The sequence below is a fragment of the Gopherus evgoodei genome, unplaced genomic scaffold (genome assembly GCF_007399415.2).
Source record: "Gopherus evgoodei ecotype Sinaloan lineage unplaced genomic scaffold, rGopEvg1_v1.p scaffold_65_arrow_ctg1, whole genome shotgun sequence".
NCBI classification, from domain to species: domain Eukaryota; kingdom Metazoa; phylum Chordata; order Testudines; family Testudinidae; genus Gopherus; species Gopherus evgoodei.
The window spans coordinates 386,083-404,243 of NW_022060086.1; the positions used below are offsets into that span (position 1 = coordinate 386,083).

The 18,161-nt window shown below is 44.1% G+C and overlaps 1 pseudogene; it reads right to left on the reverse strand.

Moving 5' to 3' along the window:
• Nucleotides 1–13,540: 13,540 nt before the first annotated feature.
• Nucleotides 13,541–14,476, reverse strand: LOC115643652 (annotated as a pseudogene).
• Nucleotides 14,477–18,161: the final 3,685 nt, after the last annotated feature.

An 18,161-nucleotide genomic window follows, 5' to 3' on the forward strand; every position in this document is an offset into this window, starting at 1 on the left:
GAATAAAACTCCACTTTAGAATAGGGAAAATTTACAGGCTAAAACAAAAGATAACTTAACCCATTTCCTTGCCTTTGCTTACAATTTCTTTAATTTTAGATGTATCATTTCAAGGTATCTTTTCAAGAGATGGTTCACTTGCTTGGTCTCTCTCTGTCCGAGAGGGAACAAACAAAAAGAGCACAAACAAAACCTCCTCCCCACCCGAGATTTGAAAGTATCCTCTTTTCCCATTGGTCCTTCTGGTCAGGTGCCAACTAGGTTAATTGAACTGATTAACTCCGTATAGGTAAGTGATTCTGTACCTCTGGCCAGAAGGGATTTTATATTACTGAATACATAAAGGTTGTTACTCTTCCCTTTCTATTTAAGACACACATCACAAATCACAGACAGTGCTGGACAGCCTGTTCCACATTGGTTGTGATTTCTTCCTGGAGCTCTGGGAGAAAACAGAGTTAATTAGACACATGCACCTTTAGATATATTACTGATTACATAAAAAACTAACAATATTTCCCACATTTCAAGGACAATTTTAATCTGTTGATTCTGGGAAACTTTCATGGGAGAGTGCATCAGCCACTTTGTTAGAAGCTCCTGAAATGTGTTCTATTTCAAAATCAAAATCTTGGAGAGCTAAACTCCACTGAAGAAGCTTTTTGTTATTTTTCTTGATGGTATGAAGCCACTTCAGGGCAGCATGGTTGGTTTTCAGGTGGAAATGCCATCCCTAAATCTATTGGCGTAGCATTTCCAGAGTGTCCACAATGGCATAACATTCCTTTTCGCTAATTGACCAGTGGTTTTCCCTCTCAGACAGTGTTTTGCTAAGAAATACAACAGGATGGAATTCTTGATCCAGTCCTTCCTGCATTAAAACTGCTCCCACACCATGCCCGGATGCATTTGTGGTTACTAGGAAAGGTTTGTCAAAGTCTGGGGCTCTTAGGACAGGATCAGACATGAATGTCACTTTAAACTGCTTAAAGGCCTTTTAACACTCTTCAGTCCACTGAACTGCATTTGGCTGTTTCTTTCTGGTCAGGTCTGTCAGTTGGGTGGAGATTTTGCTGTAGCTCAGTACAAATCGCCTGTAATACCCGGCCAAGCCTAAGAAGGATTGAACCTGTTTCTTTGACTTTGGGACAGGCCACTTTTGGATAATCTCCACTTTGGCCTGTAGGGGGTTGATAGTTCCTTGACCCAACTGGTGTCCACGATGAGTCACTCTGTTTAGGCCTATTTAACACTTTTCAGCCTTAAGAGTTTGTCCTGCCTCCCTTATGCACTCGAATCAGAAAATGTGGCCACATTCTCAAGACAGGTGACTGCAAATTCTCTCAATCACGCTAGGAGACTATCTACATGTTTCTGGAAGGTGGTGGGTACATTTCACAGCATGGGTGATGAAGGCTGACCTTTCCTTGGCAGATTCATCTAGCGACACTTGCCAGTACCCCTGGGTTAAGTCTAAAGTAGAGATGAATTGGGCACGTCCCAGTTTCTCCAATGGCTCATCTGTGCGTGGTGGTGGATAGCTGCCTGGGCGAGTCACAGCATGTTTATCATACCAGGACTTTTGCTCTTCCTGAGCATCATTTAGGTTTTCTTTATCTAGGGCTAAAGAGTCTTGGAGGGTGTTTTGTAGGTTGCTTACCAAGTCTAGAATGTTAGTTCCTGGTGAAGGCGTAAACCCCTCCCTTTGCTGCTTCACCAGCTGTAATGGCCCCTTAACCTTGCAGCCATACACAAGTTCAAATGGTGAGAACCCTAAACTGTGACATGGTACAACCCTGTAGGCAAAGAACAACAGCTGCAACACTAGGTCTCAATCACTGGAGTGCTCATTGGTGAATTTATGTATCATGGCCCCCAAAGTTCAATTAAACTTCTCCATCAGCCCATTTGTTTAAGGTGGCAAGGGGTGGCAACCAAGTGCAAGAAAATAGCAGATGAAATTCAGTGTAGATAAATGCAAAGTAATGCACTTTGGAAAACATAATCCTAATTATACCTGAGAGATGATGTTTCCAGATTAGCCGTCACCACTCAAGAAAGAGATCACACAAACTGCAGCAGCAGTCAATAAAAAAGCTAATAGAATGTTTGGAACCATGGATGGCAGATATAATTGGCAAGGGCAGGCTATGTGTCCCCTGGCACAGCTGTGGTCACCGGCCACCAGTTGTGGGGTTTGCCTGGGGAAGTTTTTCCTTATTATTTACCATACATTTTCAAGTGTGGCTGAGGAGGCAGTATGTGGTACTCATCTTCCTGGGTTCATCAGGAACTCCCTGGAGTCCATGTAGATTATTGATGAATTCAGGAATCTTAATAACACAGACCACTGTCATAGATTGTCATCCCAGGAGTGTAGTCTGGGAGCCACAGGAACCGATGTGCCCCTTAACCCTCCAGCTGGGCAGGCCAATCTTACACTGCTTTTGTGGTAACACAGCCAGCCTGTGCTATCTCTGTTACACCCAGCATGACAGCAAGTGATGTCACACACCCATTTGAGCTGCCTGAGTGCTTTACCTAAGCCACTCCAAGACAGGCAGGAGAGAACAGCCAATTTCCAAGCTCTCCTGCCTTGCACCCTTGCTGGAGTATAACCCAAAATTATACCACCTTGCACTGCAGAGGATTCTGTATCTTGTAAGCTCATTAACTAAAGTCACTTTCCCCACTGATGTGGGAAAGATACGCAACAGCATTTGTACACAGAGCTGGGATATTTGTCAGGGAGGTGCTGGTAAAGATAAAGCATAAAACAAATTTATTAAGTACAAAAACATGAATTTTAAGTGTTTATAAGTGATAGCCTGGGACCATCATTTCCAGGAGGCCAGTCTTTCTTACTCAGGTGTTTTGAGGTGATCTCTTGTGTAGGGAGTGAGTCCAAGAAATGATGTCACTCCCAACCTGTCATAAACAGATAGCTAAGGGTTAACGTCTCTTTCACCTAAAGCACCTGACCAGAGGACCAATCAGGAAACAGGATTTTTTCAACTCTGGGTGGAGGGTTTTTTGTGTGTGAGTCTTTTGTTCTGGGTCTTCTGCCTGTATGATCTGTTTTTTCTCTTTCTTTCATCTCCATCTCTTTTTGTTTTATTTCTAGTTCCTGTTTGTTTTTTTCCATCTCTCGCCTGTGTTCGGTGTCTTTGATTTGTTTTTCGGCCTCAATTTTTGTCTTGGTAGGCATGGTTCCTGTTTCCTTGTGTTGGGGTGCCCTCTGGTATTTATCTTCTGACCTGCAGGCTCTGTTGCCTCCTGGGGTCTGCCTAGCAACAGTGCCTTTTTCCCTTTCTTTGTCTAGCTAATTTTTTCAATGTAGAGTAAACCAGAAACACCACTTTATTTGCATGAGTATAGTGCTGGTAATGACTCTCAATGGGAGTGCTATTGTCACAAAAGACCTGTTTGTCACAGCTTAATGGTTCCTTGCTTAATATGCAAGCCAAAACTGCCAGAGAGAGCAGAAAAAAAAATTCTCTCTTGTTCCTTTGAAAACCAAACCCTCTCTGCTAAAAAGCCCCTAGCAGAGAAAAGAAAAATATAATATTCCTACTGGCTTCTGGATTCTATCTTTCCCATTACACTGCCACTCATGTCATAACTTAGTCCCAGATTTGGACCTTAGCGTCCAAAATATGGGGGTTAGCATGAAAACCTCCAAGCTTAGTTACCAGCTTGGACCTGGTACTGCTGCCACCACCCAAAAAATTAGAGTGTTTTGGGGCATAAGTGATAGCCTGGGACCATCATTTCCAGGAGGCCAGTCTTTCTTACTCAGGTGTTTTGAGGTGATCTCTTGTGTAGGGAGTGAGTCCAAGAAATGATGTCACTCCCAACCTAATATAGTATTTCCATAAGGAGAGGACCTTTTGTTTCGAGACAATTTCCCAGCCCAGAGTGTTGAAAAATAAACAGAGCCATGGACTGAGCCTAATAAATTATATAGATAGGATATGAATTGTCAGTTTGTCACCTTGATTGAGGATACAAGCAGTCCACAAAATTTTAATACACAGGCTAGAAATCCCTTTAGCCTGGGTCCAACACTTCTCCCCGTTTAATCTTTGTTACTCAGGTGTATCCAGGAGTTCTCTTGTGTGGGGAGTGAGGCCAAGAGAGGACGTCACTCCCTGCCTTATATTGTTTTTCCATATAAGAGAAAGCCTTTGTTTCAAGCCAAGTTCCCAGCCCAGTCTGTGGAAAAATATGTGTACCAAAATGGAGTTCAGTGTCACGTGGTCTGGTCCTAATATATATATAACGTCAGGTACAAAAATGATACATGCACACACATAGGATAATGATATTCAGGAAATCATAACTTTTGATACCTCACAAGCCATACATTGTACCAGATGCTTCATAATTATGTCATGATTATACCACTATGATGAATATGGATTCAGTATCATAACTTCCTCTGTTGACACCTGAATGTGGAACAGTTCCTCATATATGTCAACTAAAAAGAATGGCTCAGTTTTGGGAATCTTCCTCACATCCTCTGCAGCGAAGACCAGTTCAAAGGCTTCATTTAACCTCTCTGTAACAGCCTAATCTTCCTTGACAGCTCCCTTATCACCTCATAGTCAAATGGTCCCAGTGATTATTTTACAGTCTTACTGCTTCTCACATACTTCCAAAACAAATTGCTATTTTTTGTTTCATTTGCTAGGTGCTTTTCAAATCATTTGAACTCATTACGCAGTATCACGAAGCCTCATTCAACAAGTATAAGTCACTCCCCCAAAAACCATGAGATTGGTTTAGAAGTAATGAGATACATTAATGTGGGGTTTATTTTTATTTGCTTTTGGTTTACAAACCTTTGGAGTCAGCTGCTTTAGATTTTTTAAAGGGATGTCGAGTGATAAAAAAAATTCGTGATTTAATCATGCAATTAAAAATAATTGTGATTAATTGCACAGTTAATTGCACGGTTAAACAATAATAAACAATCATTTATTTAAATATTTTGCATGTTTTCTACATTTTCAAATACATTGATTTGAATTACAACACAAAATACAAAGTGTACAATGGTCACTTTATATGTATTTTTGATTACAATTACTGCACCATAAAAGAACAAAAGAAATAATATTTTTAAATTCACCTAATACCAGTACTGCAGTGCAATCTCTTTATCATGAAAGCTGAACTTACAAATGTAGAATTATAAGTAAAAACTTTCATTCAAAAATAGAGCAATGTAAAATTTTATAGCCTGCAAGTTTACTCCATCCTACTTGTTCTGCCAATAGCTCAGACAAACAAGTTGGTTTACATTTGCAGGGGATAAAGCTGCCCGCTGCTTGTTTACAATGTCACCTGCAAGTGAGAAGAGGTGTTCACATGCCACTGTTATAGCTGGCATCACAATATATTTACATGCCAGATGCGATAAAGATTCTTATATCCCTTCATTCTTCAACGACCATTCCAGAGGACATGCATCCATGCTGATGATGGGTTCTGCTCAATAATAATCTAAAGCATTGCAGATGAACGCATGTTCATTTCCATTATCTGAGTCAGATGCCACCAGCAGAAGGTTGATTTTCTCCTTTGGTGGTTCAGGTTCTGTAGGTTTCACATTGGAGTGTTGCTCTTTTAAGACTTGTGAAAGCATGCGCCTCACCTCTTTCCTCTCAGATTTTGGAAGGAACTTCAGATTCTTAAACCTTGGGCTGCATGCTGTAGTTATCTTTAGAAATTTCATATTAGCGCCTTCTTTGCATTTTTTGAGATCGGCCGTGAAAGTGTTCTTAAAATGAACCACACATGCTGGGTCATCATCCAAGACTGCTATAACATGAAATATATGGCAGAATGCGAGTAAAACAGAGCAGGGGACTTACAATTCTCTCCCCAGGGAGTTCAGTCACAAATTTAGTTAACAAATTATTTTTTTCACTAGCGTCATCAGCATAGAAGCATGTCCTCCACAATGGTGGCTGCAGCATCAAGGGGCTTACAAATGTTTAGCTCATCTGGTATATAAGTACCTTGCAATGCGAGCTACAAACGTGCCATGCAAATTCCTCTTCTCACTTTCTGGAGACATGGTAATTGAGAAGCAGGCAGCATTATTGCCTGTAAATGTAAAGAAACTTGAACAAGAACTGAGACTGAGTGAACTTGTAGGCTCTGAAGTTTTATGTTGTTTTGGTTTTGAAAGCAGTTATTTAACAAATAAAATCTACATTTGTAAGTTGCACTTTCACAACAAAGAGATCATATTACTGCACTTGTATGAGGTGAATTGAAATATACAGGTTTTTTGGTTTATCATTTTTACAGTGCAAATGTTGGCAATCAAAAATAACATGCACTTTGATTTCAATTACAACACAGAGTACAGTATATTTAAAAAGTAGAAAAACATTCAAAATATTTACTAAATTTCATTTGGTGTTCTATTGTTTAACGGTACAATTAAAACTGTGATTAATTGTGATTATTTTTATACCCAATTAATTTTTTGAGTTAATTGTATGTGTTTTGACTGTGATTAATCAACAGCCCTAGTTTTCTAGCTTTTCTGCAATTCACTTTGAAAATGAAACATTTTTTAAAGAAAATTGAAAGCTGAGATTCTCCATGCAGTGTCTTGGTTCCAGAACTTGCGGCATTAAGAAAGACAGGAAACAGTGCAAGACTCCCAATGAAATCCCAGGAGCTGTCACTGCTGGCCGTTTCTCAAGCGGCACACCCACAAACAGAAGTATTGAGGGTTAGTTAGTTGATATTTCTGGTCACACAGTCGATCAGTGGCAGAGATGCTGTGTTCGTCTGCAGTGGGCTACAAAGCCTCCTGTTGTAAGAAACGGGGTTATACCAGCTGGATATAGCAGTGGCTGTCTTGGAGAATCACTGGTTCCTGCAGCACAGCTCAGAGGGTCTCTTCCTCTCGTTCAGACATGAGACATGCACATGCTGGATAAGTAAGTCCATGCACATTCTTAATAGAAAGGAGTGTGACCAAAGCCCAGCTCCAATTGCCTCCTCCTAGCTCTCTATTGGGTCCAGACAACCCCCTTTCCGCCCACAGATCTGGAAGGGACCTCCTGGTTTCCAGAGCCCAGGCCCCTGCTATCAAAAGTGACCCCGGCATATCACCCACTGCATAAATCTTTCCAGCTCCAGGTTCAAATGAACTGGGTTGTTTGCCCCACACTGCTGCTGTTGGGAGGCTGTTCCAGAACCTCCCTCTTCTAACGGTCAGAAACCTCCTTCTCCTTTCCAGCCTCACTTTGCTCCAGGTCAGTTTGTTCTTGTGCCAACACTGTCCTTTACTTCTTCTCCCTCCTTGGTGTTTCCACCCCCGCCCCCACAATGTCTTTATAGAGCAATCTGATCCCTGCTCAGCCTGCATTTTGTTAGACTAAACCAGTTAAGCTTTTTCAGTCTTCATATAAGACAGTCTCTCCATTTCCCTCACCATCCTAGGAGTCCTTCTCCACACTATTCCAGTTTGAATTCATCTTTCTTGAATACAAGTTACCAGAATTTTACATAGATTGTCATAGGCGGTCTCAACAGTGCCTTGTGTAAGGATGTTAATACCTCTCAGTCTCACCAGACACATTCTAGGATCTCATTTGCCTTGTTAACAGCCGCATCACATCGGTGGCTCAAAGTTTATCCTGGGCATAACTAATAGGTCCAGGTCTTTCTCCTCCACTATTATTTCCAACTTACCCTCGGCTGTATAAACAGGGGTGTAGTGCATAGATGCAGGGCAGACTGAGAGCTGATTTGATGACAGTGTGCAATCACTTTCACACAGGCAAAATACCAGCTACTAACGGGTTCTTTAATCTTACAGGTAAATGTATAACTTGAATGAATGAAAGGAAACTGAAGCCAGACAAAATAAAATTGGAAATGAGGTACACATTTTTAACAGCGAGAGTGCTTAACCAATGGAACAAACTCCCAAGGGAGATGTGGGATTCTCCTGATACCTCCACATGAAGACTGGCTGCCTTCCTGGAAGGTCCGCTCTAGAGGAACAAAAGTGATGTGTTAGTCAAACACAAGTCATTGGGCTCAATAAGGGGTAACTGGGTGAAAGTAAACACCTGTGCGATACAGGAGGTTCAGCTAGATCAATGGATCTCAAACATATTTGATCACAGCCTCCCCACCCCCTCCTTGTGTTAGGAAGAGTTTACGCCCCACCACACAAATACATATACTGATGTATGTGGGGCAGGGCTTCAAAACATCACTTTGGCTTTTTTGTTTTTCACTTGATGTTTGTTGTTGTTGCCTGAATGAGCCAATGGTCCATTGGAATAAGCACAAAAACAAAATTGTGTCCCTGCTTACAATAAAATGTCTTTGCAAATGGATTCTTGTGCAGATGTCAATGACTGTGTAATTCTATTCAAGCTTAACAGAAATCCATCAAAATGCACAGCGCTACCTAGAGTGAAATGAACAGCGCTGCCTGAGAACCTGATCTGTCTGGGGGAATCGGCTTTGCTAGTTATTCATTGCTGCAGGTAAAATTTGTACTGAAAGGGTTTTTTTCTAAAGCTTCTCTCTCTCTCTCTCACCCCCACCCCTCCCCCCCCGAATACATTCTGCACTACCAGGGTGGCCGGCCCCTCAGTTTGAGAACCTCTGGAGTACACGTTCTAATGGCTCCTCCTGGCCTTAAATTCTGTGACTCTGAGTCATTGTCTTTAATGGATAATCATCTTGGATGCAACTTGAACAAGTTGCTACTCTGAATGCTCGTATGAATTCAGCGAGGATATATAACTCTTGCAAATGAACGGTAAAAAACTGAACTTGCAAATGAACTGCAATGACTTACTGTCACCTGGAGTACTTAAAACAAGAGCCCCCTTTGAGGATTCACATTATTTCAGTCTTCTCTAAAACACAAGGTCTCCTACCTTACGGACCCATCCACCAAACTCCTTTTTGGGATGAGCATTGGTGCAGTCTTGCCACAACCCCTGCTCACTTTCCCCAGGGGCCCCGCCCTCTGTCCCATCTCTTCCATTAGACCCTGCTCCCTGCTCCTCCACTTCCGCTGAGCCTCTGCCTCCCTGTCGGGCCATGGTAAGCAGGAGCTCAGGCTGCTGTGGGGAACCCCAGACTGTGTGCTCAGACTAGGAAGGCATCCAGTCTGTGAAAGAAACTTATTGAAACATCTCCGAGGGTGAGATTTTATCTGTACTCCATTTCATTACTGTATTAGGCATAGACTTACAGGTTTTATTTTATTTTACTTGGTAATTCACTTTGTTCTCTCCGTCACTACTTGGAACCACTTAAGTCCTACTTTCTATGTTTAATAAAATCACTTTTTACTTATGAATTAACCCTGAGTATGTATTTATACCTGAGGGAGCAAACAGCTGTGCATATCTCTCTATCAATGTTAAAGAAGGCGAACAATTTATGAGTTTACCCTGCACAAGCATTATACAGGGTAAAACAGATTTATTTGGGTTTAGACCCCATTGAGAGTTGGGCATCTGAGTGTTAAAGACAAGAATACTTCTTAAGCAGCTTTAAGTTAAGCCTGCAGCTTTGGGGCACATGGTTCAGACCCTGAGTCTGTATGGGAGCACACGGGTGTATCTGGCTCAACAACACAGGGTGCTGCAGTCCCAAACTGGCACGGAAGGTATGGGCAGAAGTAGTCTTGGCACATCAGTTGGCAACCCCAAGGGGGTTTCTATGATCTAACCCGTCACAGAACACCCTGATTATCCTTGCACGAAGGTGTTTGCTCTTCACACTGTACACAATTGGGTTGATCAGGGGCGGAACGAGAATGTAGATATAACCCAGGAGAATCTTAAGCAAGGGAGAAGAGTCCTCCCTCAATCTGTGTATCACAGACAGACCGGTCATTGGCGTGCAGAAAAGCAGGACGGCGCAGAGGTGGGACACACAGGTATTCAGGGCCCTGAGGACTTCGTGTGGGATGTGATGCTCAGCACTGTTTTCAGGATCATCACATAAGAGAGGAAGATGAGCAGTGAATCCAGTCCCACAGTCAAAAGTGAAAGAGACAAGCCATAGATGCTGTTTACTCTGATATCCGAACAAGCCATCTTCATAACGTCCTGGTTTATGCAATAGCAATGAGAGAGGACATTGGATCGACAGTATTGTAACTGTTGAAGGAGAAAAGGGAGTGGGAGAAATCCAACAAAACGCACAGCGCCACATGGAGACAAACACACAGCACCGAATGAAGACCAGATCTGTATGGAGGAATCAACTTAGCTAGTTATTCCCTGCTATGGGTAGAATCTGGACAGGATGTTTTTTTCCCTAAAACTTCTAATGCCCATCCTGGAATATATTCCACACACACACCACTCAGTGTGAGACCCTCTGGGCTACATGATCTAATAGTTAATTCTTGCCTGGAACTCTATGACTCTATGAATCATTCTCTTGAGTGGAGCGTTATTTTGGATGCAACTTAAACAAGTTGTTCCTCTGAATGATGATAGGCACTAAACACAGATGGATGATGGCCAAGAAGAATTGGGATTGTCACAGTAAAACCGGGATATATGATCTCTTTACCCTCTAAACCAGGTCCTTTCATGACATGCATGGAGTCTCAAAATTGTCCCACTCTTTGAGCTGGGGACAACACACCCTCTATGCTAAATGCTTATCACCAAGTATCAGAGGGGTAGCCATGTTAGTCTGGATCTGTAAAAGCAGCAGAGTCCTGCGACACCTTATAGACTAACAGACGTATTGGAGCATGAGCTTCCGTGGATGAATACCCACTTTGTCAGATGCATCCGACGAAGTTGGCATTCACCCACGAAAGCTCATGCTCCAATACGTCTGTTAGTCTATAAGGTGCCACAGGACTCTGCTGCTTATCACCAAGCAGTTCTGACTGGACACCACAGTTTCTTTCCTTTGGGTGCTTGTGACCAGAGCTATACAGTCACCACAAGCCTCCTTAAAACTAGGAGGTTTATTGAAAAACAGCACAGAGCATTGGAAATAATGGTTATAAAATAACAGGGAGCTGCCACACGTCTACACTTGTCTATCTCACATCTCATTACAAGCTAAGTCAGACAGGCTTTGCTCTGGAGATAGAGGAACAGAACTGGCCCAACTTACATTCTCTTGGGACACCAAGGAGCTTTTGGGACCCAGACTAACTACCCTGTGTCTCTGAGAACATCTTCCCATTGGTTTGCTCTTTTCTTGAGGAAACAGCCTGTGCTGAAACCTGCTGCGCCTGGGCCCACTCATCACCGTAGTGCTCAGCTATGTCCATGTTACAGGTCCAACGAGTGGAGCTGACCTTTTCCCTCAGGCTGATTTCTCCCAGCCAGACAGTTTAAGATGAAGCCCCTGTGGCTGTTGCTTCACTGTTTGACCGTTAGACACACTCAGTCTGAATGGCTTGTAAACATGTGCCCAGTGACTGTGCTGAAACTCCTGACATCCCTGTGATGCTCCAACACTCACCTCAGAAATCCATTACTCACCCCTCACTGTCACCCCCGAGCACCCCCACAACTGCCACAGAGACCAAGATGCTGGAGTCACAGGGCTTTCCAGAAGCAGCTGTCACAGGAGGCTGAGTTAGTAAACCTTTTATAGACAAATGTCAGAGGTGTTCCTCTGTGGAACCCTGACACAGCACTGACCTCAGGGTCTCAGAGTATCTGAGCACCTGGAATCTCTTTATCCTCCCGCCACTGCTGTGAGGCAGAGCCAAGCTATGATCCACCTGTGCAGAGGCCCAGAGACAGAGAGTAGCTTGCTCATGGTCACACATGGCAAGGGAATCAAAGCCAGCTCCGTTGAGTCACAGAGCTGTGCAGAGTTTAGAGCAGACTGGGGACGGCTAACAGCTTCCAAGAGTACAGCCCGCTTTAACCAATTCCCTGTGGATGGGTGTCACCACAGAGTGCCCCCTCGGGGCCTGAGGTAGCCCTCCAGGCAACCTGCCCTTCCCCCTTTGGTAGTTGCAGTGAGTTACTCTCAGCCTGGGGTACTTAAAACAAGAGTCCCCTTTGTGGGGTTGCATTAATTCAGTCTTCTCCAAAACACAAACACTCCTACCCTCCAGCCCCATCCTCCTTCTTTACTCAGGAAACTCCACCGCCCTACCTGCTGCGGTTAGCATTGGTTCAGGCTTGCCACACCCTCTGCCTCATCTCTTCCCTCAAATCTCTGCCCCCTGCTCTTTCAATTCTGGGCCAATGTGGGGAGACCTGGACTCTCCAACTTCACTAGGGGTATGTATTGGGTTTGATGATAGAAGATGGGGGCTGCTCTCGGGCCCACAAGCCACTTGCCCAGGATAGGAGTAGGGTCTGATGCTCGTTATAGAGGTTCTGGAAACCTGGGCAGTTCTTACCTTGGCCCGGCTCTGACTTTGGATTTGGAGAGAGATTGGAGCTTCAGGTAAAGAGGAGGAACAGGGGGTGAGGTTCCGGGGAAGGGATGGGGCAGAAGGAGGGGCAAAGGAGGAAGGGGATGGAGCAGAGAATTATGGCTTCAGGTAAGAATGGGGGAGAGGGAGGTTCCTCAGGGAAAGAGGAAGCCCGGGGTGGGGCCACACAGGGGATGGGGTCCCAGCATATGTTCTGCTTTTGCCTTTTGAACAGGTGGTCTCCCAACAGTGAATGGGCTGGACTGGGATAGGAGCTACCTGGGCCTCTCTGTGGGAGCGGATTCCCATTCCTACCCCTTGGAAAGCAGCTGGGGCAGCACAAACACAGGGGACAAGGAGGGAAACTGGGCCTCAGTCTCTTGTCAGGACTCCTGTGCGTCAGACCCTCACTCACACAGCTCTGCTCGGGGGACGGGGGAATGGGCTCAGCAGGTGTACTGTGCTGAGACAAGAACTGTGTGCAGGGGGGGTTGCTTGAAAGGCTACTCCTGCGTTAATCTGACAGGACTCAGTCATAATCACCTGGCTGAGGGTGTAGGGGAAGGATGTGTGTCCGTGCACCTTGAATATCCCCTGTCCACAGCTCCTGCAGCCCTCATAGATCACACAGCAAACCAGAGCGCTCACAGTGAATCAGGACTCAGACTGCAAAAAAGCTCTGCAGCTTTCCCCATGACCTATGGGTGTTTAACCAGAGACAGGACATGGGCAATCCACGTGTAAGAGGAAACATCATCCACGTCCCTTCTCTTTATTGACTTATCAAGAGGAATTCTGAGGTCGGAGGAGCTACAAATATGGCTCTTTATCTCCCAATATCCCACCGATCCCCTGGCTTTCCACAAACACAGTCATTTTGTAAATGCTGCTGCCTGCCTTGGTCTCCTTTCCCCTGTGTGCTGTCCTCACTCACCAGCAGGTGGGGACAGTCTCATTTCATTCCTCGAAGCCTTAGACTCCATCTCAACCTCTTTCTATAGAGAGGAGATGAGTAGCTCATCTTGTCTCAGATGTAAGGGTCCAGGATGGAATCAGTGTCTGTGTCCTGGGTTTTTCGTCTCCTGTGTCACCAGTGCTGGAACTGGGTGATGAACTGACCCTTCACTTGATGAACAATCTGATTATCCTCAATCTAAGCTGTTTGCTTTTCATGCTGTACACAACTGGGTTCATAAGGGGCGGAACCAGAAGGTAGACATACCCCAGGAGAATCTGAAGCACGTGAGTCGAGCTGTTCCCAAATCTGTGTATCACAGACAAACCAATCTCTGAAGTGTAGAAAAGCAGGACGACACAGAGGTGGGAGACTCAGGTGTTCAGGGCCCGAAGACACTTTGTCTGCGACACAACGCTCAGCACTGTTTTAAGGATCATCACATACGAGAGGATGATGAGCAGTGAATTCAACCCCATAATTAAGAATGAAAGATACAAGCCATAGAGGTTGTTGAATTTGTTGTCTGAACAAGCCAACTTCATGACTTCCTGGTGTGCACAGTAGGAATGGGAGAGGACATTGTCTCCACAGTATTGGAACCTTTTCAGGAGAAGAGGGAGAGGGAATATTATGGTTATTCCTCTTAGCACACACACCAGTCCCATCTTGGCTATTCTCGGCAGGGTTAAGATGGAAGCATATTTCAGTGGGTTACAGATGGTGATGAAGCGGTCAAAGGCCATCAACAAGAGTATGGAAGATTCAATGCACTGAAGCGACTGAATAAAGAACAACTGGGTAAAACAGGCATTAAAGCTGATTTCCCTAGAGTTAAACAAGTATATGCCCATTATCGTTGGTATGGTGGCTATCAATAAGCCAAGGTCTGTGACGGCCAACATGGAAAGGAAAATGTACATGGGCTCATGGAGGGTTGGATCTGTTTTTATAATGAACAGAATGACTGAATTTCCTATTATCGAAATAACATACATTAAACAGAAGGGGATAGAAATCCAGAGATGGATGACTTCCTGCCCTGGTATCCCAGTGAGAAGGAACACTGCAGAGTTGAATTTGGTGTCATTGACAGCTGACATAATGTACTGGACAGACACAGGTAGTTTTGAACTTTAGTTTCTGAAAGGAGAAATAACAGGAGACTACATGATATTTAGGGAGACATCTTTCTGCTCTCAATGCAAGTCTAGAGGCTCCGAGGATCTCAAAGAAAATGAGCAACTACATAGTCTTGGATTTTCACCACCACTAGGAAGATAGGCACTGCCAAACTAGATCAGACATGTGGTCCATTCACCTCAGTATTTAGTGGCCATTTAGACTCATAGACTTTAAGGTCAGAAGGGACCATTGTGACCATCTAATCTAACCTCCTGCACAAAGCAGGCACAGAATCCTACCCATCCACTTCTATAACAAACCCCTAACCTATGTCTGAGTTATTGAAATCTTCAAATTGTGGTTTGAAGACCTCAAGCTGCAGAGAATCCTCCCGCAAGTGACCCATGCCCCACGCTGCAGAGGAAGGCGAAAAACCTCCAGGGCCTCTGCCAATCTGTCCAAGAGGAAAATTCCTTCCCGACCCCAAATATGGCGATCAGCTAAACCCTGAGCATGTGGGCAAGACTCACCAGCCAGCACTCAGGAAAGAATTCTCTGCAGTAACTCAGATCCCATCCCATCTAACATCCCATCACAGACCACTGGGCATACTTACCTGCTGATAATCAAAGATCATTTCCTAGATTCTTCTGAAGAAAGTGGAACAAGTCTTGCAATAGGCAGCTATGAGATATCCTGCTCCCAGAGAGTTTCCCCCTGACACCCACTTCTTAGACATATTTGGTGGTGTAAATCAGGAAGGCTTAGAGCCCTTCCAAGACTTTTTAAAAGAGATCCTAACAACCTTAATGAGATTTATTTTTTTATCCATATAAACATCTCATCCTTCTTTGAAGCCTTCTAAGCTCTTGGTCACATCGATATCTTGAGCTGGGAGTTCCACAGCCTATTGTGCACTATGTGCATTTACAGTTGTGACCTTCCCACACACACTCTTTCTGGCCCATTGTATCATGGCATGTGTGCAAGTGCACGGTGATATTGGTCATTGTATTTATCTGTCCTGGATTGAAGCTATTTGTAAATGTGTCTGCCTCTTCCCAGCACATGGGATAAATTCTTAGGGCCTGATTCTGAAATCAAGATTGTCTTAATGGCATCACTGCAAATTTACATGGGTTAATTGCTTCGGAACAGGGCTCTATTAGCTTTCCCTGACCAAATGCACCAGATGATACACTTTGACCCCCAAGAGTCCCTCCAAGAAGAGCTGAAATGCTTTGCCTCAACAATGTTGACTGAATCCAGACAGTCCATTCACCATACAAGCTTCTCTTCATTCTCACAGGTCCTGCATCCTGTCACCAAGCAAGGGTCCATAAGTATCTGCAAAGTTACATGGGTGAAGAGTGGAAAACCAGGTTTGCACTAATATCCACTTGAGCGTGCAAGTTATTTCTGCCATATGCATGTAAGAGGTGATGGTGAAAATTATATACAACCACTGTAACACTCCCCTTTTCTACACCTCAGCTTGACTCTTTGCTGAAACACAGACAAAGGGTTCTGTTTTCTCATGACCTTTTCAAAAGACCTGTCCACATATTGCAGAGGGATAATCTTCATGACCCCAAATGTAAGTGTTAGAAAGAGCTTCTGGTCATTTCCCAGGAGACAGTATCATACAGCTGTTCACTGAACAAAGAGTTAAGAGCTCAAACCTATTGCCAACAATATCTGGAGTACTACTGAAATACTTTCTAAAGCAAAAGCCATTAAGCAGTACAGTTACCACTGCTTCTGACTTTCAGAATACAGGCATGTCATGAATGTTTGGTTTGTAATATCTGTATTACAATGAAAAGATTTGGCATAACATTTACACATCTGTACTTTAGCATACATGTGTCAGTCCATTCTTTCCCCTCTGATCCGCTTTCAGAAATGATTTCTTGGGTTAGAGCGGGACTTAAAATGTAACGTCTTTCATCGGGATTTCTTCAGAACCTGAACAGACTGCAGCTTCCCAGTCCTCATTCAGTTTATTTCCAGCAAACAAAAGTCTAGTAGCTCCTCTGTCCCTGGGTTAATAGCTGACTGGTTCTCTTCAGGTTCTGTTCTGTCAGACTGCAGCCTGTATCCGGAGCGGTAACAGCCATTGGGATCAGTATAGAAAATATTCATTCCCTGAACTCTCACTCTCTAGTACATAGTAACTCCAGCATCTCTTACTCAGGCACGATGAGGGTTTGCAGGTAGTGGATTTCAAAGTCAAATGCAGGAGTATTCATGGAAATGGAACTTCATTTTCCACAGGAGAGTCACCTATTGCTCTCTCTCTGACTGTCTTTGTCCTGTATTCATAAAAGCTGTAGCACCTGGGAACAGCATTGTCATCATGAATGTGTGTGTTAAACCCAGTTGTTAGGATGGTAGCTTTATAGCTACATTGTGTTGACTGTTTCTGTTATGGCTGTACTGGATGAAACCAGTATGGTTCCTGTTAGTTTAGTAACAGGATGCTGGAAAACAAGCGGAAAGGGAAGCAACAGCTTAAGAAAAGCCATCTGTCAGTAAGCTCTTCAGGGAAGCTGAGAGATCACTCATTCTGTAGCTACAAGCTGGGAAAAGCCTATTTGCGGGCTCCAGGCACATTACACAACTTGCTGAGAGTCTCTTCATACCAACAGACACAGATGCCGCTGGGGAAGTCTGAAGGCCTTCGGCCTGCCTGGGTCCCCGTCAGAGTGGGAGGGTTTGTCAGTTTATAAACTGACATGTACAGGTTGTTGTTTTTAAATTATCTTATTCTCTCATGTTATGCTTTATTCCTAGTGTTCAAATTAAACAGTATCTGGGTTTAAGAAGGCAGGCTGGTCACTTGTCACTAGTCACAGGCTCACAAAGAGAAGAAACACATGTGCCTAACCCACTTTGACCGGCAGGGAAAACACATTCGACCCACAATGTGCGGTAGACAAAGTTAGACAAGGTCCCGGTCTGAGGGTGAGAGGATCATGGGATTTCACTCAGTGTGAGGGAAAGCTATTACGCCTGACATATGGCACTTGTAGACCAGAGGAAGGGCAGAGATGTAGGTAGCCCTGTAACTCTTAGGGGTATAAACAAGGCAGAAATGCTGGAACCCGCAGCCAGTCAGGAAACAGAAATATGCCCTATTGGACCTGTTACCACAGAGCAGTGCAGATCTGAATTCCTGCCTTCACAATCGAACAAGAGAATAAAATAATTTTATATGCATTTACCGATTACATTCCCTGGAACAAATAAACCTGAGATAATTTGTGATGCAGTCACTAATATTCCATGGGGTTTCAGGATCAGGCCCAGAACACACTGCCCCTCTAGAAATGGGACAACCTGACAAATCCTATCCAGGGTACTGGAGTTTTAATGCTCCGAGCTCACTTTGAATGTCAGATTTCTGTGTAGCTTGAATAACCCACCTTGGTTCATGGGCAGGTGTAGGGGAGAGATTGCCAAGTGACCAAATGCTCCTGCCCTCCGGCCCCTGTCTCTATATCACACCAACAGACCAGCTGAGTTTGCTGCTGCTGCACGGAACATCTGCAAATGGAAACACTTTGCAGTCTTTCCCCTTCACTTCACGTTTTAAAGACAACAAAACCTCTCAACGTACCCAATTCCTGCTAGACAAGTAGCTGCTGACACCAGAGGTCT